Genomic DNA, 23,975 nt, shown 5'->3' with positions numbered 1-23,975 from the left:
AATCCACAACAAGAAAATTTGCCCTTTACTTCTTTGTCAGCTGTTGATATATCTACAAATCTTGTAATTTCGTAGCGTTTTGAATATGAATTGATTAGATATACACTTTTTCACAAATATGAAAATAGCTGACACCCTAATGTAGTTGAAATCTATTCTCATTTTTCTCAATCAATGATGGCATGTTTGGTTTTAATGGTAATACATTAATGTACATAAAGTAAGCTCAAGTATATAAATACCTATATATATATATATGCAATGCATGCATATAATACTTTGAATTTTGAGTGCATTAAAGTATGCTTCATTAAAATGAACTGGGTTACCCACATCAAATCATAAACGACTATAATATGAAAACTTCTAAATTAATTTCATATAAATTTATACTATAGTATTTAAATATTAATTAATGTCTGTTACAAAAGGACTATATTTTATTATATTATTCATTCGACAGACAATTATCGATAAAATCGTAAAAAAAATGACCTGTCAGTATGTAAAAAAATAAATAATGTGGTAACCCTGACAGTTTGAAGAATATTTGCAAGAAGAAAAACCTAAGCTGCCATGAAGTTTTATTATATAAGCAACAAGTAGGCCTGAGAGGACAACGAAGGAAGTAAATACAAATCCCACCCCAACCTTGAATTCTACTTTGACTCTAACAAAGACTTACACTTATAATTCCCCAACTAAACCTCATTTTACTCCAAATTTTGAATGAACTCACGGACATTTGGATACTTAATAAATTCAGAAATTATCTTTTCAAGAATTAAAGAATAATAATAAAAGCATTGGAAAAGAAAAAAAAAGAAGCTCAAGTATTTTTTATTTATGTTCCTTTAATTAGTCCGATCAAATGGAGTTGTACTGATTTAGTATAAGTAATCGTTATTGTTTTATATAAATACTCCACCTGACGTACACATGGTTTTTAAGTCCATATACTAATTAATGTCGTTAGGTAGCAACTGCAAAAAGTCACCCCTCGTCTATAGTTATGTTTTAGACAATTCTAATGACAACAAGAAGTGTAAATTATAGGCATTTTATAACGTGTGATATTTTTTGTAACTTGTTTGGAATTTTTTTTTTACCAAAATCTGTTATCATTATTTTTTATCCTTGGGAAGAGAACATCTAAGTATAAATGTACTTGTACTCATGAATGACGCAGAGTAACCTAAGGATTTGTTGGGGAGTTATAAGTCCCTGTTGGACTCAGAGCAACCTTGATGCTCGACATGGGAGTAATTGGTGGGATGTGTGTTTATTTCCTTCCTCCCTGAGCAGCTTGTAGCTAATATAATGAAATCACAATAGAGCATTTCTTCACAACGTTTTTCTAATTGTCAGTGTTGCCATGCCAATTTTCGGTTTCCTTTATTTTTTCAGACCGAAAGAGCATAGAATTTACAACTCTAATTATCAGTCTAGCTATTTATCTATAATTTTTATAATTACCGAAAACATTTCTCATGTTTTCTTTTTGCAAAAGTTGTAACTTTTATAAACAACTGAACAAGTTACAATTTGTACATCTTATAATGTCTAATTTAATTACAACATTACTCATTTTAATTACCAATTATTAATTAATATTATCTTTTCCTTTTTATCTTGATAAAGTTAATTGATCGTTATGTATAAATGAGTAATTGTACAGTAGACATTTATTCTATATAATGTGCCACATAATATATCTTATCAATTAGTAACTTTCATCAAAATAGTCATAGATTGTAGCATTAATAAATCGGTCATCCATGGAATACTCAATTTTTACATTATTCTCACCAGAAGTTTCTTATTTAATGTTATTATTATAGTTTTTATTTAAAGTAATGCAATCTGCTTATACAAGTTACAACTTTAACAAAATCAGAACTTTTATACGGCTTATACCTAATCACAGGGACTACCTCAGGAATATATTTTTGGGAAGTCTTGGTTTTTGGAATGTTCTGGAAAAAAAAAAATTGAAAAATTTAGAGCTATTCACAAAGAATGGAATTTTTGGGAAAAAAATTCAAATATTAAATTTTTTGCTTTCTGAATAATCTACCGGCATGACGAAAAAACAAAAAAATCCTTATTATTATTATTTCTTTTTTTGGGGTGGGGTGGGGGGCTAGAGCCCCTGTACATGCCCCAGAATCAATTAACATTCTTAAATGGATCAAGACCAACTATTTTGAAGGTAATTATGTATCGCATCAGGATGGCCAATTTCATCATCAGAGCTCATCACTTTGAATTATTTCCGGGTTAAGTGGCATTGGGGTTCAGATTAATAAATAAAATAGTCATTTTAATCACCAACTATTAATTAATGAAGTATATCATTTTATTTTGATTGAAAAACTTGCCGCAGTGTTTAATTACAATTTTATGACGGATATTTTTAATTAAAAAGTTTCACTTCACATTCAATTGACAGCTGAAATAAAAAACATATTTTTTATTTTTATCCCATGTCTCTAATTGTAAAAATGTTGGTGAAACAACAAAAAGGCATCACGTGTGCAATCTCCTCTGCAACGGTATCAGTGGCGATAAGGATGCAGAGACAATTGGCGTCTTTAACCAGACTATTTACACAGTCAAGAAGTATACTACAGCCCCATAACAACCAAGAACAACCAACAATTCTATAACAGCAATATGGTTGATATCTGGCCTGTCTTCATGTGGGCCTCCTCGAGCCCTGACCTCAATCCCTCTAATTTGAGGTTAGGAGTGTCTTGAAAAAGAATTGATGCAACCCTTCTAATTTAAATTTGGACTTACTCGGAGCTGACATAATAGGAGCATGGTACACCATGGACACGGTGTTCATCGTAAAGAGCTGTCTATCTACTTGCTGGCGTCTCGAAGCTGTTATTGCTTGTGAAGGAAGACGTGGGGAAAAAAGAGAAGAAGTTAAATATAATATTTAAACATATTAAAAGTTAGTTTTGAGTTGTCTTCTCTTGATGTAATAAAATCATGTTTATTCACAATTTATTCATGCTGCTGCAAGTTTAGGGTGCCCACTTTTTATTAAAATTTTTGAGTTTAGTGACTTAAACAATATTAGCATCAAAAATATAATTTGAATAGGGAGACATATTCAATGCACAATTTAATATACTTAACGTTGAGCGCTTTTGTTGACTTTGAGTGGCAAGATCATACTCCCACTTAACTTCTAACTTTTGGATAATGGAGATTATTAACAATATCTACATATCATTCCGCCAGTATATACATAGTCATAAGGAATATTTTGGCGTGTGGCTTTTGTGGCTAACACCATGGAGTCCTTGCCAATCCTGGAAACTACATTGGCATACTCCTCCTCGACCATACTTAACGTTGCATAATCAAAGGGAGTTAATATACGTTGGAGAGGGATGTCAAAAAGTATTGTCCCAAAATTACTAAAATTGGCATTACACTATTCTTGTACATTATTTACATCGTGGACTATGGAGGGGCCCCATACTTGCTAGAAGCAGACATGCATAACAATATTGTGTCTACACACAATACTCACAATTGTATTATGTTAAAAATAATGGTTATAAATAAACAATTTAAAAGATTTTAAACCTATTATCTCTTATATGTTCTTTTTCGATTCGAATGTTTATTTTATTTCTAGATTGGATTGCAATAACAATTATGTATGAAGATCAAAATATTCCAAAAACTTGAGAACCGTATAATTTTTTCTTTTTTGTAACATACATTTTTTACAAAATATTCCCGTAATATTTTTTAAAAGAAACAATTGACAATTAAGTTGTTCAACTTTATTGATGAAATGCTATGTAGATATATATTTGATTAAATAAAATGTGATGTAACCTTTTTGGGGGATTATAGAAAAAGGTATCTATCTACTTATTGATTGATGTAGGTACGTAAATACCTTTTTTCCTTATTTTTTGTTTTTGAAGAAAAAAAAATGCCCTCTCATCGATTTATATTGACCATTAAATAAAATTTCCAACAAAAAATGATGATTTTTTTGAAAGGTCGAATCTGTACATGAAGTATTTATATTATATCTGTTTTCTTCCTCTTCTAAATATGTACTATCGTAGAAATACTTTTTTTTAATAATCAGTATGTAAATATCTTAAATATATTATATTTAAATATTGATTTTCTACCTTCTTCTTTTCCCCTGACTTTGAAGGAATTAATATTCCAGAAAGGAATTTAAATTTTTTATTTTTTCCGATTACAAAATAACAAAAACAAACTATCTTTATAATCGCTATAGGAAAACGATTTTTAATATATCTATCTATATATTTATAATTCTTAACCAAAAGAAATGTAAATATTGATGTATCTTATTCTATATTAGAGTGATCACTATTTTTGAAATAAAATACCTACTCTATGCTACATATTCAAAGCAACAAATGTTTAAAGTAAAATATTTTAATAAGTGAGATTAGGTCTTTTGATGGGGTTGTGTGATAATGAAGTACATTTTATTCTAAAAAACATTTTTATAGACAAAATGGTAGAAATGAATCCGGAAAACAACAAACTTGTGGTTGAAATGTGAATATTCCTGCAAAGGCTGTCGTGAAGGCCATTAAAGATCAGGTTGTTCAAAATCCCTATTGCAGGTTCAGCCGTATGTCTAAGAACATGTGTATTTCTTCAACAACCATTAGTATGATTGTAAAAGTGTACCTTGGAGCTAAGTCAAGCGCTAAAAAACAACAACATAGTTATGGCTAATATCAATACAACTGAGAAAAGGCTGTCCCAATAAAAATAGTTTCTCAACGTCATGAAAGCAAGCGCAATAGTCATTTTGGTTTCTAACGAGAATGTATTCAGAGTTGACTAACATATTCTCATAATGAAATTAGCCAAAATCTTCTTAATGGACATGCTGAGTTTTGGAAAAGACATTCAATAAAGATATCTATTTTTGTAATCTTTTATAAATATTACATTCATACTTGAAATGGCCACATCCATAGTATTTCATTTGAAAAATAGTGATCACTCTAATCTGTATTTATTTACAATGTAAATATATTTTTTACCAACCAATCTATGCAATCATTCTATAATTGATGGATTTTAATCTTTTACAGATGATTAAATGTTATTTTTCCAATATTTAAGTAATTTGATAACTGATAAAGTAACCATCATTACGTAATCTATTGGCACGTGTTTCTCCCTTCTAATAGTTTACTGGCCAAAAAATGAACACATTGCTTACAAAAGTATTTTTTTTACAAATATGTTATCTTTTTAAAATCAATATTTTCCATATCCGTAAAAACTTCTTAATATAGTAATTGAGCAAATTCCATATGTTAAAGGTCACTCAGACTAAGTAAAATCTTGGTTGAAAACAAATCATAAGTTATTTAGGCTTTAAATCAGTTTCTTTGATTAAGAGATATTGAAATGTGGAGATGTTATTCCTTCTTAAGAGTACAGCTGAAATCACCAGGTTCAAAATAGGTCCTAGGTTCTATTTTTTTAGATGTAGTGTTTATCAGCCTTATTAATGGTGAGTCATCCATATTCACTCTCGACATGGGCTGATATCAAAATATTTTCCTATACTATAAAAAATTGATTTCCACTAAACAATATTTGAATTATAAAATAACGATTCATTAATTTGATTCTGGTTGAGAAATGTTAGCAGAAAGACCGTTTAAAAAAAGAGACCTATAATTATAGAAATATAATTTACAAGCTTTGGTAATGAATATAACTTATATTAGATTTTAATTTAAAATGTTTCCCAGAGAGGTAAACTTTGTGTCGCACACTTTTTAAGAGTTACATAAATCATAACAGATGCGTTTTTTCATTCATTTAACAGTCTGTTTAGTAAGCTTTTCGTGGTTATAAAAACTGAACAACCCTTTTTTTCTTATTCTTTCCTTTTTTCTAATTGCATCATATGAAATTTTAGAAATTGGTAAGAAATTTCTCAGAAACTGATACTATGGATATATTGGATATTATGCTGATATATTCGTTTTTTTTATTTCAATCCAATATATCAACCAATGACTATACCATTACAACCAGCCCCTTCTCTCTAAAAAACCGAGATTAAGGTACTAGAGAATGCTGTGTTGATCTCAAATATTTTGCTTCAGTAAAAAAAAAATGATCAAAATTTTATAAATTCAGGTTAATCAAGATATCAATAAAAGGTTAATGCTCGATACTTTATTAAATTATGAACCAATTTTTAAGAAATGCTCACAGATTTGCATCAATTTTTTAAAGATATATCTGGTATAAGTACTTAATTTACTCTTTATTCCCCCCAACACATTAGAATTGTAAATACTTAATATTAAAGTTGTTAATATAGAACTTAAAATCTATCCTGTTACTTTCATTAAGCATTGAAAAACGACTCAAATTTTAAAGTACCCTCAATATAGAAGGCATCATTTTAATTAAGGTATAATAATTAATTATCTTAGTTTGACCCTTTTAATTAATTTAGTAAAACTGTTGCATCTATCATGCATGATAATTTGTTATAATTATTTTTAATTTAGACCTAATTATAGACATTGGATCCTTGATCGACAAGATTTATTGAATATGATGTCATTACGTAAAGTCCATTTCTATGGAACAACTTTTGTATCTGATTCGAATGTATCCAACAGGACTGAGAGAGACGTCATTTTTTTTTTAAATTGGGCTTTTATTAAAATTATCATATAAATAAAACAAAATATAGATTTAAAAAAATACACCTTGAGGGATTGCTATGAAATTAATCCTAAATAAACGTTATAGTTTAAAATAAACCTTTTAAAATCTAGGTCAAGGCCCAACCCTTCAATATGGACATATATATATATTACAGACTATGTAAAAATATATTAAAGTCTACCACTCCAAAATTTAGGGAAAACAAATACAAAAATAATTAATTTAAAACAGACAAACAAACAAAAATTATATCCTCCATACTCTGTCCTCATCATCAGGTAGAAATTTACTAATCATTTAAGGTTTGAGTAGAACTTAGATGATCATTGTGGGAAAACTTAACGTTGTCTGCTACGTCAATTACAACGAAAAAAATAACCTTAACACTATAAAATAAAGTAATCAACTCTAAGAAAATCTTAGAAGTCGATGAAAATTCCCAAAGATTTGGAGTTGTGAGCAAATACATGCAACTAAACTTTGACTTAAGGTATAAGGACTTTTTTCATATTTGGTATTTGTGTAAAAAAAGTTAATTTACTCTTACATATAATTTTTTGTTAGCATTGCTCAATGTGTAATGGCCTTGACCAAAATTTCATTAATTCATTTTGAAAATAAGAAAAATTATCTCACTTTAGAAACAAAATAAATTATAATTCATATTGTTGTACGTGAAACAAATTAGGTCGATTTTTGGTGGAACAACAAGCAAAATAAAACTCTGCCTAATTGACTTATGTACCTTCTTTATTGTCCAAATCGTTTTTTGGGGATTTGTGGAGTATGATTTTATAGTTACTTTGACTCTTTGCCAATACCTCTCCAAAAATCGACCTGAAGACTCAACGACAAACGATGTAGGTAATTAGGAAGGATATATTGGGCATAGCTCTACTTTGCCCGTTGCTCCACTAAAAAGTGACCTATTTTTTGCACACATTATCCCCATGAAAAATTCATTTTTCTCATAAAAGTCTATAAATGATATATTTCAAATTGTAATAATTTAAACATAAATTCTAGAAAATAAGTTTAATTATTATTCATAAAAAAAAAAAAAATCCTGACATAAAATGTTTATATATAAGTCATTAAGTAAAGTCACTTAACAGTTCATATGTTTTAAATTCTTGATAAATGTGAAAGGAATTTTTTCCCCTCAGGAAGTCAAAATTAATGAAAATGATTCAGCTGAGCATGTTTTTATCTATTTGAAAAAATGTAAAAAAAAAAAAAGAAAGAGTTAGTTAAAGAATTTGGAATCAGACAAAAATGAAAACAAATGTTTAGTAGTCTAATATCAACAAAACATTAATTTCGAAGTTTTTATTTCTTTTAAAGCTACTACACAATTCTACCCCCACTCCATCATTAAGTTTTTTTTTACTTTTCTGTCAGCTGATCTCCTTGTTATTGCCTCGTTATGATCGTTGATTAGTTAAAATCCAATTATATTTTGATTTTATATATATTTAAGAATAGTACATCAATTATGATGTATGACATATTTGGCTACCCATCAGCTGATTTTTGTTCTTATTTTTAATAAATTTTGAAAAAAAGCTTGAGAAATACAAAATATTGACATGTAATTCTGATTTTTGATTCAATAAACTATCTTGTTAAGTTTTGTAAAACTTTAAATAAGTAAAAGTAAACAAGTCAATCCGAATGAATGAGCCTAATTTCCTAAACATCAGCTAATTTGAGCCTTTTTTTTTTTTGAAGAAACAATTGAGAAATACATTGAAGATTGTTATGCAGTGTTACTCCACTTATCGAAATATTCATATCATATTTCGTTATGATCTGTCGTATTTTGTATATATTTCTGCAATGTAAGCGTTTTAAACGTTGATTGGTAGAATTATTTATCTTTCAGTTCAGACCATGGACCGAAATTTAATTTATTTCCAATCATGAACCGATTTTTTATATTCTTTTTTTTTCCAAATATGATTTATACAACACATAAAAACTTCATATGGCGTTAATGTGAAAATGTTTTCAATTTTTGAACACACATCAACAATTAATCAATAGAATCAGTATAGACAGAATTAAAAATGAGCTTGATCCAGATCCATTATGGTGTAAGACTGATATACATAAAGAAGTTATATGCAAAAAGTCCGGTCTGAAATTTCTGAGCATAGTTACGGAAAAACTGTAAACAACATCCCAATTTTATATTGAAGTTATCCAAAAATACAATATTAAATACTCATAACCCAAATTGTCCAACATCCGTGGCCATACATTCCTCAAAATGATATTGGATGCTTTGACAATTTCGGCAGAATCAACGAAAGCCATGTTCCAGGTATAGAATGCTTTTCAATCAATGATACTATTGGTGGATCCTACAGGGCTTCCTCTCAATGTCACTAACAAAAAGAACTCTAGTAGATTCCAATTGTGCGATAATAACGGCCACCTTTCTTAAGACCAGAATCTCCCTAAATTGTCAGAAGGCCATTTTTGGATTTGCTTCTAGTATGGTATGGAACTACAACTTGCTGCCAAATATAGATTCCATTGCGATAATTCTCATCTATCTAGGGCTTTATAACGATCTGGACAACTTGAACGTATCCATCTTAATCAACTCTACCCCTTGCAAAGAAATGTGGAGGCATAACGTTTCCATCAGATGTAACGACATCCAAGACCATGACATGGGCTATAAATTTTGTATTGGAGACCCATTGAATGCTTTCGCTTGATCCAGTAATAAAACGATAGTTCCTTCGATTCTGCGAAGGGTCCACTCTGAATATCTTCTTGTAAGAGAAGAACAGGAAGCTCTCAGACCGGTCTAGGATTTTCAGACTGAAACCCAACACTAATAACTACCCTACAAAACTTTAAAGAAAAGGTACATAGATACGTATACAGTTTCCTTATTGGTGACGTCTAATTTGTAACTATATCATCAAGCTTGTACAAATACGTTGTTGGTATATCTATTTATTTTACAAACTAAAAGAGATGAATAATTTAGAGAAAGGGAAGTAAAAAATAAAAAAACGGATATTCATATGGAAGAATTAAAATCCACTAATCTATTTTAGATACTCCGAGGATTAGTTTATTAAATGCTTTAATCTTCTTTTGAGTTGATTTAAAAAAAAGAAAAAATAATATCATTAAGGACGTTGGGGATATTTATAACTTTTTTGGCATATTTTCAATTTATATAATATCATGTATGGATGTACTTACATACATATATATATATATAGAAGTTGTATATAAAATTAAGACTGGAGTTCAATTTTTTTAATTAAATAATGGACAAAGTTAAAAACCTACTCGTTTTAAAGATAAAGTTTTTATTGCGTAATTACTCTCAAATCTATTAAGTCCTTTTATTTAAATAACATAACCTTATTTCTGTTTCATTTGGAAAATACATAACCTAGATAGGTACTTACTTGTAATAGTTAGGTTATATTTCTTTTGTGATAGGATTCCTGGACCATTTTAATCTTGTATCTGACCTGCAAAATTATAGATCTAAGTTGAGTAATATAGAAAATGTGCAAAAAACAACAGATACTTCATTATCCTTACCCAATATACTTTTCAAATATAATGGGCTCGTCAAAATGTACAGCGAGCTAGAATAATTTTTCTCAAAAATGATTTTGGGTTACTTTTGTATTCTTCGACAAATTACCATCAAATTCTATCAACAAATTATTGTTATTCACACTTTGGAGGAGCCAAAAATGTTTACTTGAAGTAGCAAAAATTTGATATACTTTTATCAAATTAATTTGATAGGCCATATTGGGGCCCACATAAGTCCATTAAATCTGGTATAGGCTCTCAGCTATAGTCAAACTTCTTTATCTTAGCTCATCCCACAAATTTGATTACAAAGCCCATAATTAACTCAAAAATGTCTTTAAAATATTGGAATGTATGAAGTAAAAAAGAAAAAAGAAGGATTTTCTCATTTTATTGATTTTTGTTCAAGATTGTTTTTATGTTGAAGCACACACATAAAATATTTTAATATACTTAATTATAATTAAGAAATTTATTAATAAAATTGCCCACCAACCTTTTTTTTTGTAATGATTTTTTTTACTATGACTTAACGTTTTTAAATAGAATCTTCTATCTCCTACAATTTATGGAACAACTTGCCCCAGAAATGATCAAACCCATATTTAACGTTTTCATTTAACGTTAGTTCACAAAGGATCTTCACTTTACATTCTATTTGAACTTGTATATGGTTAGAAAAAAAAATTGTGAGAAATTCAATGTGTGGAATAGACAAATATAAAATAGGTCTTAAAATTCAGCCTGATGCTGTCTGATAGGGTACTAGGTTATATAGGTAAATATAACTCTACATGTAAATGAAGTTTAAGACCCAATATAATAACATTTCTTCATCATAATGAAATATATATTTTTATTGCATCATACTCAGTGTACCGGTACTATTGTGATAATTGGGTTAAATTAATATTGGAATAAGTACAAGATTAATTCATAAAATACATAATTCACCAAATTTATGAGTAAGAAATTTGTTTTTATAAAACAAAGCAAAAATGAAAGTGGCCATTGATATCGTCATCCTTTTTTTAGATTACCACTTCTAAACTCTTTCTGATTGAATCCTCCGACACTTCTCGGGGGTGTTTATCTCCTCAAAAGACTGAAATATCGTATGTATATCGTATTTTGTCTCATTTTTAATTGATCTTACTTATAATTCTTCTATCCATTCTTTTTAGTTCTTCATTAGTCTTTGATTTATTGACAAATTATGGAATTAATTATTTAGGTTTCATAAGACGTGCTTCTTATGTGTTCTTATTACTTACCAATCTCAAAGATGAATTTAAAAAAGGAGTTCATAGAAGAGGAAATGACGTCTTCTGTATAAAAAACTTCTTGTTTCATAATAATCTATTAATTTAGAAATAATCAATTCACTAGAGCTTCCAGACCAAATTTACTATTATCTTCTCCAACTACTATTTTATGTAAATTATAAAATCACAGATATAAAATATAGTTCACTGATACATATTGTGGCATTTGTAACTCGTATTGCGTCGACTTGAGTTGGTTAAGTGAAACCGAACTAAGTCGATCAATTAAAAAAGGATACCAAATGAAGTAGCTACACATGCTTCAATCTCATTTATTCATTTATATTTAATGAAATTCTTTCACGTTGTACTTTGTGTGTCATTTACCTACTTTGCATAAAAAATATTACTGCGAATTTTTGGTTGCTTTATAATTAGTAAGGAGGATATATTTTTTATTAACTATGAAATTTGTTTAACACTGTGATATATGTCTAGTCATATATCTTTGAAGACATTATAAGAATCTGATAAGATATTTGACGTATTAGAAAATCCCTTAGGGACAGCACCACAAAACTCCAAATATTTGTTGAGATTAGGTGATAAAAATCAAGCCAACCCAGGTTAATTCAAATTTAAAAATCAAACCATAATTTAAGTCGAGTCTACACCACAATATAGGTAACAACTACTAATGGCAAAATAAAATTTTATATTGCTAAAATTTTAGTGGTTGGGTTGGCTATACACACCAGGGAAGTACTCGCACTAGTATTTGAAAGAAAGTAACGAAGGAGTTAAAGATGGGACGGGTATACATTTTCTCAGATAAGGGAAGTTTCGGATCTTTAGATGCAAATATTTTAAAAAATTTTGTGCACCTAGTCTTTGGGATGCAGATTTGAAAGCATAATTAGACGGATACTTGTTTTTAATTTTAAAAGCATTTCACCCAATTTCGGACCTTAATAAAGTAGGATCTGGATTACAGTTACATTTTTACTGATTCCAAAACAAGGAATAATCCTATATTGTTATTATAAAAAAAAATTATTGATTATTATTATAATAGCATTGTACACGTCGTTATCTATACTGTATCTTGCAACCTCTCGCCCGAAAAGAAATAGAAAGCAAGATAATAAATCAGTTGGTAGTTAGCCAATTCTTCCAACTATGGAATTATTAATCAATAGTTGATAGTTGTTCACAGTTTAATAAGAATTAATTCGAATCCAACCAATCACAGATTACATTTTTGTGCTAGTGGAATACCTCCAGCACAGTGTTATCTTTCAAAAGAAAAAAAAATATTATTCAGTGCATTTTTTTTGTCAGCTATTGATGTTTCTTCTTCTTTTCTTCCCATCAATGTTCTGAATATTGGTTGTTTGAATTAGAAGGAGCTTATTTTAAGCTGTTAACCATTATCAACAACTATTTTTATAGTTGGGAGGATTTGACTATTTTCCAATGTATTTTGGATCTTTTTTGCGTTCCTTTTCGTCTGTATAATACAATAAAAATAATAACGTATGTAATACAATTGTTCATTTAAATGCCACTAAAATCACTAATCAGGATAAATAGAGATTCTACGTTCAATATACATAATATATTTTATATAAACTAAAATTAGAAGTTTTTCAAATTCCTTAAAAGTTTAAGTACTAGAAGCCGTTTAGGTTCTCCAATCTCTAATTTTTTCAGATTTTACAAGTTTAGTTATACTGTACTCAGGTCTTATATCGAGAAGGAACCAATAAATGTTTATTATTATTTTGAATGGATAAATTAGATATCCATTTCTGTTTGACGTATTAATAATTAGTTTTTAGTTAAATAAACAGACAAGAATAATAATTGATTAGGGAAATTGGACACCACCAAAGAATTTAAAATAAGGATTTATTAATAGAAGCTTGTTATTCACTCTGGATGAATCAATTAAATTTTCTCTTTTTCTTATTTTCTGCATCATAAAATATTAAAAATTGGAGGTAATTAACACTAAATTACAATTAATGAGACTTTGCAAAAACATTACCAAAAGAAATAAATATTTTTTTATGAAGTACTAAACTATTTGAAGTCGTAAAATAAACACTCTCATTTAGATTGAAGTAAGAGATCCTTTAATTAAACAAACTTACACTGTCCATAAAATATGATCAAATATGTGCTAGTATTATTGTGTTTACCTGTACATTAGACTGGTTCTTAAATTGCCAAAAATGATGTTTATAAAAAAATGAAGAAATATCATGTCTTGGAAGTTTCTAAGATTTTAGAAACAAATATATCTCAAAATAGAACAACTTATAAAAAATATCTACTTTAAATGAATGAACAACAATATGTTAAAACATTCAGGTCTTGGAACACCTACTAGCTAAAATCTTTTTATTTTTGTCTCAGTTACTCCGAGTAAGATTAAGACGCGTCAAATTTTAACAAATAAGCATTGATATGTCTACTATTGTTTGAATCTTTTTGAAGATTACACTTCACAATATTAAATATTTAATGACATCCCTATACTCAATTTTATCCATTAAAAAAAAAGACTCATATAAACTCCCTCAAACAACTGTTACATAAAAACTTCTCGTTCAAATTGGCTTTAACTTAAGGGAGTATCTGTCATAGCATAATTTGATCGAAAGAAATTTTTATATGACCTTTTTTTTTACAAAAAAATCCTTACATTGATTTGGGAGGAGACTAATTATCATTCCATTTCAATTTTTTTTTTAAATTCCTCGATTGGGGGCTACAGAGCTACAAAGTTTAAAGAATCAAAAGTCCTAAAACGTATGCAGAGAAACGTCCAAGAGTGTTAAAAAATTGAAAACAGCCACGTATGAGTACATTTATTAAAAGATAATTTTCACAGCTTTCGAATTAAATATATTTTTTTAATTATTCAGAAAATACTGCTAGAATAATATTCGTTGTTTCATCTCAAAATGTTTCACAATCGATCTAAACTTTTTTTTGTCAAATGGATTTTAATGTGAAAAAGTACATATTGTTATTCAATATATACGTTATGAAATCCAACGACGATTATTTTGAATTGCTGTAAAACTGGAAAAAGTGTATTTCTCATGGCGAAGTACCCCCCCCAAGAAATTCAGAGGTAATTTTATAAATTGCCATTATTATCTCATATCTTTCATGTCCTTCTCAATTAAATTTTTTGTCCAAAAATTAACAAAAATATATTGTTTTTTAGGCCAGTAAGGCAGGATATAGGCCATATTTAAATCCATATCTAAATAAATCTTGAACTTTCCACATCTTAGAGCATGTAAAAAGTACGTAAGCACATCCAAATTCCAAAAACATATTTTTGAAAATGTCTAGTTTTTAATGTTTCGGAAAATATGCACCTGAAAAGAAAGGAAAAAGAAATTGGTGCAGTACATCTATATTTTATTTGACATTATTTAATAAAAAATACTCATTTCAAAAGAAAACTATATTATTAATTTTGGAAGGTTATTTATTCATCTGAAGTAGTTGTTTTAATAAATATTACTTTTTCATATTTTGGACTATCTCTCCAAACGTTTCGGGGAAAAACTAAATTTTAAGAGACCATATTGTACATAGGTTTACCTTTACCTGCAAATTAGTTTGCTTGGACGTGGTGTTGTCATCGTACACATATCAATCAAAAGTTTGTTTCATTATCCACTTAATCAAAAACTTTGCCCATAAACTTTGTAAGTACGTTGTTGTACAAATAGAAATATGTTATATACCCGTAATAAAGAAAAATGAGCTTTGAGATGATGCCCTTAAATATATCTTTAATCTTTTTTCAACGGATATTGGAATTTTTTTTTATACAATTACTCATTTATTTTATCAATACATAATATAATTCTACGTCGTTCAAGTTCAGAGTTGTAAACCATATGTATATGACATGCATAAACTTTTGATTATATTTGTACATAGTTGAGCACACAGTGTCCCGCTCAAGAAAAAGATGTGATAAAGCAAGGAAAACTCTAGACAAAGAATGCACACTCTTATTTTCCCTTTAATTTTTTTGACTAACAAAAGTCATTTTTTCTTTTTTGCATTGGTAGAATAGTTATGGAATGAAAAAGAAAGAGAAAATTGAATTAAAACACCCATGTGTTATTCTAATAAGATTATTCATGACAAGATTGTTTAAATTTAATTGATGATATAATCTGAAATAGTCCTTAATTTATCAAAAATACACACAATATACATAAGTATTCTTTTTATTATGTGATTGACAGTCCCATAAAAAATAGAGAATGATAATACGGAAAATTTACACTTTTTACAAAAATTCATCCAATTAGAATAAAATTTGTTTCAATTTCAGATTCGTAACTTAATCCAGCTCCCAGTTTCATAATAATCATCAAAAATCGTTTAAAGCCACTTGGTTTTTGGATTGTAGATTATAAACGACTTTTTTAATTATGTTTTATAAAAGTATAGTTAACCTTGATCATATTTTTTAAGTTTCACATTAATAAGTTGTTTAACCTACCAAATTTTATTTGAATCGGATATAAATATACAACCGAAGTGCAAACGTTCCATCAAAGGACTTGTATATCTATACATAGAGTGGATACCCAAAACTTGTAGTACAATTAGTAAATTACGAAAACCAATTTTGTGATCTGTTTAAATACAATATTCACCTATATTTTAATTCAATACATCCTTATTTACGGGCCATAACAGCCTTGATAGACCGGTGTACAGACTGGCAAATCCTGACGAGGATGGACGTGTCCCTGGCGTAGCACACTGTTATGATGGCAGCTCGGTGCGAATCCCAATTTGGATAATAGGTGTCACATACATGTTTCAAAGAAACCCCTAGCAGGAAAGTCATGCGAGCTGAAGGAGCGCCAAATGTAAGCAAGGGAGAAGTTAATCTGTTTTGTTGCTACATAAATTTTGGTTCTTCTTGGTTGTATGGGAGGGGGTGCCATCATTCCCATCCTTAATAAACTTTCTTGATGTTGTAGGCAGTTGGTATGGATGTGCAAACATCCTCTGCAACCTTGTCGGTACTGACACCGGCGTGGAAGAGATCGCAGAAGCTTTGAATTTTTCGTTGTTGCTCTGAAATTTTACACTTAGAGACATGGGTTAAAAATCGTAGCTTAGGAATCTCATTTTTAAATATTTGTAAATATTTGTAACTTGGTGAACGAACCGTTTGCAGTTCAAGAATAAGTTGTGATCACAATCAGTTTTAAGGGAAAGGGAACTTTAAAATTTTAGAACAGGCCCTAATCTCGAGATTTAAAAAGGTGATAAGAAAGCTTGACTTTCCAAAAAAAAAAGGTAATTTTTTAAATACAACCTTTTCTAAAAAGAGTTTAACATTTTCAAAGATACTTTTAAGAAAGAAAAAAGAGTAAAGAGCCCGCTAATACTTAAACTTATTCTGATAAGTAGTCTACTAAACAAGAGGTAATGTAGATGTACAATATATGTATATAGTTAGCACACTTAATTCGTGGCACAAGATCCCAGATATGATTTATGGATGAATCCCTTGGTGGAAAGGAAATAATATATTCAAAAAAAAATTTATCAAAAAATACGTATTCTTTTAATCAATACTCTTTGGAAGCTTTAAATATGTTTTGCAGTCCAATCTATCCTTTCCGCTATAATCTTGTATAATCGATTAGAATAATTTCCCTACTAAATAGTCTGCAGTAAACATCTTATAGGATATATCCTACTATTAAATCTTGCTAGCATACTTTTTCATAGAAGTAAGCAATTTGATGGTTTTATCACAAATAAAGAATCAGTTTTTCTGAATGAAATGTGGTAGATGATTGCTGTATTGTGATTTAAAATAGTTGATATAAAAAAATGTTATATCTTTAGCTTCAATATGATATATCCTACGCCTAGTTTGATAGGGTTTAATTAAGAAGACTCTAAAAAAAAAGAGGCGACAAAAACAGAAAAATAATAAATCAATGTAAATTATTTTCACCCACTCACGCAATCTTTATCAAAAAATAACTATAACTAAAAATGGGACTTTTGTAGAGTGCCACAGAATACAATTGTAAATTTTCACTACTAAAAAACCTCTACTTTAACAATAATGCTGAGGAAAAAGACAAAATCAGTAGTTTTTTTCTCAAATGATTTGTTTGTCGCCTCCTTCCTTAGAGTTTATTTAGGGTTCACATTCTGGCTCTACACTCCAAGCAGTGGTACCGTGCATATTTTTAAACTAAGGGAGGGGACCATTCTAGAGTGTACTTCCCCAACTGCACCTAGAGCTCCAATATAATAATATATCCGAGTATTTGTCATGAGAAAATTGCAAAGACTATTTCATCTTTTTAATAATTTTTTTATCCTCACATAAAACCTTTGAAATCTAATATTTTGTATGTGTGCTCATGTCATAAAGATTTCTTGACATATTTTTTAAATATTTAAAGTTATGCATATATTAAATGTATATACCTATGGTATAGTATATAGCAGAACTAAGATCAACATGAAAAATGGCTGTAATTTTTATTTTATCATATCCCTCCAATTTATCTCTCTCTCTATTTCAGAGAGAATGTATGTTAGAACATACATATCTAATTATAACGATACCCCTGATATTATTATTATTAAAGACAATCTTTAAATTTAAACGAAGAAAATGAAAGGGGGGGGGGAAGCCCCTTAAGGAAAACAAATGAGAATATTTATCTACAGTAATACCTAGACATACGAGTATAATTCGTTTCTGGACTGAGGGTGTTACTATAAAAACCTCTTAAGAAGTAGTGTTACGTACCTGTTAGCACGAGTAGTCTTTGTGAAATCTATTTTATCTCACATATTGTCATTTCTACTTTATACCCCAGATGACGTCACTTTATTAATTTCTTGTGACTTGATCTTTCCTTCGGAGTATTCATCTTGTTAATTCAGTGAAATGGAGGCGTTCATGGTGGCTGTGTAGTTAGTTATAGAGTAAGATCATAGTATACTCAATCCCCCTCGTGTACAAAAAAATGTTTTCCTACCAAAACTACTTTGTACCGATATTAATAACTGGGTTTTGCTTTGAGCCTTGGGTGATATCTTTGGTCGTACCCAATATTCGACCAACTCGTATCATACTAAAAACTTTTATGCTAATTATAATTTTTGCCTGGAATCCATCTCGTATTAAAAAACCCATAATTTAAAGCCAACCACTTTCGACCAGCTCGTATTTTAATAGAAACTCGTATTTCAAGGTATCACTGTATCTTGTTTTTATTAGCCTCTGTTTCTATCCCTCTTATCTGGTAAAATTTTTAATGCCAAACATATTAAAGGATCTACCTATCCCTACATACATACGTAAATATATGTATTTATAGACTCTCTGATAAGAGAAGAAGCCTCACCAGCACTCTTATCAATACCATCATCCTCATCCTTTTGTATATTAGACTCTTAAAATAGCTATATGCATTTGGTTAAAGAGAAGCTTTCCTTCTATATACACATATATATAACTATATTGTATGGTGAATTTAAATAGAAACTATCTAATGAATTTACATATAATCTATGTACCGGGAAATTTTATAAAATGCATTCCTATAATTCATTAATCAACATTTATCTACAAATATTTGGATGCGATGTTTCTTAGCATACATGTATTACTAGGGGGTTGATTCTCTATAGGGCTGATGTTTGGGATCTCAGAGAATGAATTGTATGTAAAAATAAGTTGTATAACTTAAGACGAGGTTTTACGTTGCAATGCTTCATTAAGAGTCACTTTAATACGCGTTGTGGAGTGTTCGATTTGCACACGTAAACAAATAGAGAATGGAACTTTTATTCTATCTTACAGTCTTAAATGTCAATCCAGATTATACTGGATTTGATTACTTATGGAATATAAGCAGTTCCAGATAAAAAGATAGCTAGAGAAGTGATTACGCTTGCAACCAAGTTTGAGAACGGTCAATAAATATTTAATTAAACATGGCAGTTTAGGCAGAAGGAACAATTTTTTACACCTTTTAATACCTCCCTTCCTCGCAAGTTGAAAACTTCCAATTGCATCCCTGATAAACATACTAGAGATGCACCAATAAAAAAACTTCAGCTGATTCAGATTCCATCTTTATGAACGATTCCGATACCTTATTAATAATATGTAAAGACGAATTACATAAACAAATAACAAAATGATTTACTTCTTTTCAAGTTTAACTTTTTATTAATTAGAGCTTGACAAGAAAATACATAAATATATAATCAATCATTATTAAGATTTTAATTAGTTGTAAATCATTTGAAATGATTTTTTTAAAAAGTTAGTTACTCTCCGTGCTCAGGAATGAGTTAAATCCTGTTTGGATAATATACATTGCTCGCACTAATGAATAGATTTTCATTTTCAATGAATGGACCTGAATTTTGTATTGCAATGCTATTATATTGTAACATTATATGGTAAAATACAAATGAATGAAAAAATAATTTTATCCGGGACCTCTACAGGTCGGAACCCTAAGTCTATACTATGATCCTCACTTCCTTTTATTGGTTTTGTTTTCATGGATGATTAAGTGAGCTCAAACACAAAAATTTTGTTGAAATTTTATTGTTAATTAATAAATTGAATCTTGTTGAACTTAAAAATTTAAAGCGTTCAGATTTTAATGGACCACCCGGTATTTCACTAGAAACTTTGCATGTGACTTGCACAAGTGCTATGAGAGGCTTTGGTCTACGCTAAAGGAGGATATATCAAATTTGTTATTAATATTTTTAATCTTCATACTTTCATTTGGTTCTATTTGATGTTCATTTTATAGCAGATTATCTCTATTCCAGTTTAAAAACTTTTTCCTTAAATACAAACTTGAATGTGTCATAAAATTGTTTTCCTTAGGAATATAAGATAATACAAGAAAAAAACCCAACAATATACTAGTTTATATCTTCTGTTTAAAAAAGTATCAAGTTCAAAAAGTATAAGATGTTACAAAAATATATTTGTAATAACGCGGATAGTTATGAATCTAATAATTTCATAAACCAAACATGGGAGAAAAATCTTCATATTGCAAGTCCAAGCCGAGTCAGAAGTCTTTGCATACAAGTCCGAGTTCTTAAATATTTTATCACGTCCAGTTCGAGGCCTGGAATTTATTTATGAAATTTTCCTATTTCTTTTGAGCTCTTTTCTATTATGTGGTTATAATAAAGAGTCCATAAGTTTTTTTGAAATCAGTGTAAAATAGCAATCGAGTTCAAGTTTTGTTGGAAGTCTATGATTGGAAAAAGTGAGATCAAGTCGAGTTGTATGTTTGTAGTTCAAGTCCCCACTTCTGGTACATCATACAAATAATTAATAAATTAAAATTACCCTACGTGTTGAGGGATCTATTCGAATTCCTTTAGATCCATAAAACTAAGGAAACAAATTTAAATATTGAGAGGGACTCCATCGTATGTAAATGAATTTATCCTTATATTCAAACTATGTTGGTTGATTTCTAGGAACATATCATTTATCTACAATATCGCACATACATTTTCCTACACCCATAAATACTCACCACTCAGTTATATACAATGCACAAAAATACTGTTTAAACGATGTCTGAGAAAATGTTAAGAATGTGTTATGTACAAACATACATCACATAAGTAAAAGTATATGTGTGTACAAAAAAAAATGTTTAACTATGAAAAATGAATCTGGGTATTCATTTATTATAGTCAATTTTTAGGCATTATGGACTATACATATAATATATGTTCATATAAACAGTAAACGGAACGAAATATGAGCTTCTAATATTTTCTATTGAAACTCTTGGTTAGTAAATATTAAGAAAAAAAAAAATACACCTAAGTAGCTACGAGTTAAATGAATAGGGGTTGTCCAAATTAGTGAAACACTCAAATTCTAATCTAAGTCCTACAAGGGCTGAGATTTATAATTTCGCCGACAAATCCTCTCCATTATTCATGATCAGCTAACGCACTTTATACTTTGATGCTCCTACTTCAAGAATAATGATGACAGCTTTTTGTTTTTGAGTTCCTTCATATGGATATATTTATAAGCAAAAAAAATAATATTAATATAAAAATAATAAAGTTCAGGGCAACTACGTACAGATACATATAAAAAAATATTATAGTTTAAATTTAGTGCCTGGAAGTTGAACCACATCTAATTTCGTTCCAGTCATCTTCGTGGATACCATTACTCTCCAATATTTTGCCTTATATATCAATCTTATTTTATATTGCATCTCTCAGCTTTGAGCTCTCAAGCAGGATTCCATTTTTACTCAAATTCAACTCCATACCGGACCTCTTCCTAAACTTTCTAAAGAAATTCAATAGTACTTCCACCCTCTTCATTAATTGATTCTCCGAACCTTCTTCCACTGCCATAGTAACATCATATGCATACAAGTCAAGGGATGCTTATCTCTCTCAAAACATACTACAAACCCGCCATATTTTTTTGATGTCTAATAAAAGTATGCACTTGACTAGGTCGTATTTTTTGTAACTATAATTATAAATGATGTTACTTTTTAAAGTTTTTTTACTTAATCAGGGCCGTAATCACCGGGGGCTGTGCGCCAATAATTTTTTCATGAGTAGTAACTTTCTGCCAGTTATTGATGAAGCATCCATAGTTACTACATTCAGCACCTTTCTGGCATCGCTGTCAACGATTTATATCATTATTGTTCAGGACCGGTATCATTTTAAATAACCTCTGAAACTATCATAAGCTTATCGTTGCCTACTTTTAGAACAAAATTAGTTTTCCTTTCAATCATACTTAAGCTGTAAATCCAAAGCATTTTCTATGTAGCATGTGAGTTTTTGTTGTTGTTGGCGTTCTATACAGTGTTTCTTTGTTTCGAAGGCTGTTATCATTATTCGTTTATTCTTGAAGTTTACTGCAAAATCATTATTTAGAATGCCTTATTTCATGTAGTTTATATCTTTCTACTTGTAGAATATGTTTAAAAATGTACAAGTTACTGTTGCACTTTTACCCAAATGATAGATCTCCATTAATTTATTCAGTTTTTATATTTATCCATTTTCGAAGTATATTTTTCTTTGTTTTTACTATCCTTATCTGATACACAAAACTACTTCACCGTAGAATAAGGCATATACATATTTAAAAAAATAATAATAAGAAGAAGAATGTGTTCTAAACAAGTATTCATAGGTACGTATTAGTGTTGAAACACGGTCCAAGATCGATCTGGTTGGGTCTGAATAGATTTTTTGATGGACCTATCCGGAGCAAAATTAAAATTGTTGAATGAAGCAAAAATATGGATCTCCTTTTCCCAAAACCTGGAATATTTTCTTTTTGTATACTCGATTTTACTACGAGATCGGTTTAGACAATGGTTTTTCCTTTCCCTTGAAATTGTCGTTGAGCAGAATTCCGTTAGTAAATGATAAATACTATGAAATTTAAATATTGATTTTTATACTTTAAAAAGATATAATAAACTTTAAGCTAATCTTACCCATAAATATATTCTTAATTTTCATTTTCTTTATGTTATCATTAATAGTCCCTAGGTTGATTTTTTAAGCCCACAGGTACTGCCTTTTGGAATTCCATATCCCAATCCCAGTTACAAAATAAAATAAAAAAAACTGATGAAGGAGCTAAGTTTTGGTCGTTTTTCAGTCGTATATTTGTAAAATACACAATCCGACACACAGTACAAAATTCTACAAGCCCATAACTAGAATAGATGTAATCTAAAGTGATTCTTCATTTAATATAAATGTATTCAACGTATAATTTTACGAATGATGTATAATTAAATGAAGCTTATATCTATATTAATAAAGCAAAGTTAATTTTTTTTGTCTGTGTAGGACTCATTTTTATCCACGATCGTGTGTAGCTAAAGCTCAAAAAGAAAATAAAGGAATGTATACAAATACAGGGTGCGATCTCTATTTTAAAGATTGAGTTTCTCCCAAACTAATCATCTGATTTTGATATAGACCAATGCCAAAATAAAAGCTGAATAAAAAAATTATGTTCTTTCATTCAATATAATCGCCTTTGGCCTCAATAACAGCCTCGAAATAACTGACCTTAGTAATGGGGTTAGATCTTGATGACAGTCTCTTTTGGTGACCAAACACTGGGCCCAACAAAGTAAGAACCAAATAAAACAACCAAGGCACCATTTTCTTTTCATTGTTGCATGGATCAGAGTCATAATCATCTCCAAAATTTTCCAGTTACTCTCGAGACAAAGGACTTGTCCATGTTTAAGTAGTTTGTAATGCCAACATTGTCACGTCCGGTGCAGATCGTAACAA

This window comes from Lepeophtheirus salmonis, chromosome 4 (assembly GCF_016086655.4).
Source record: "Lepeophtheirus salmonis chromosome 4, UVic_Lsal_1.4, whole genome shotgun sequence".
In the NCBI taxonomy this organism is placed as follows: domain Eukaryota; kingdom Metazoa; phylum Arthropoda; class Copepoda; order Siphonostomatoida; family Caligidae; genus Lepeophtheirus; species Lepeophtheirus salmonis.
Note: the sequence above shows the minus strand (reverse complement) of the source record.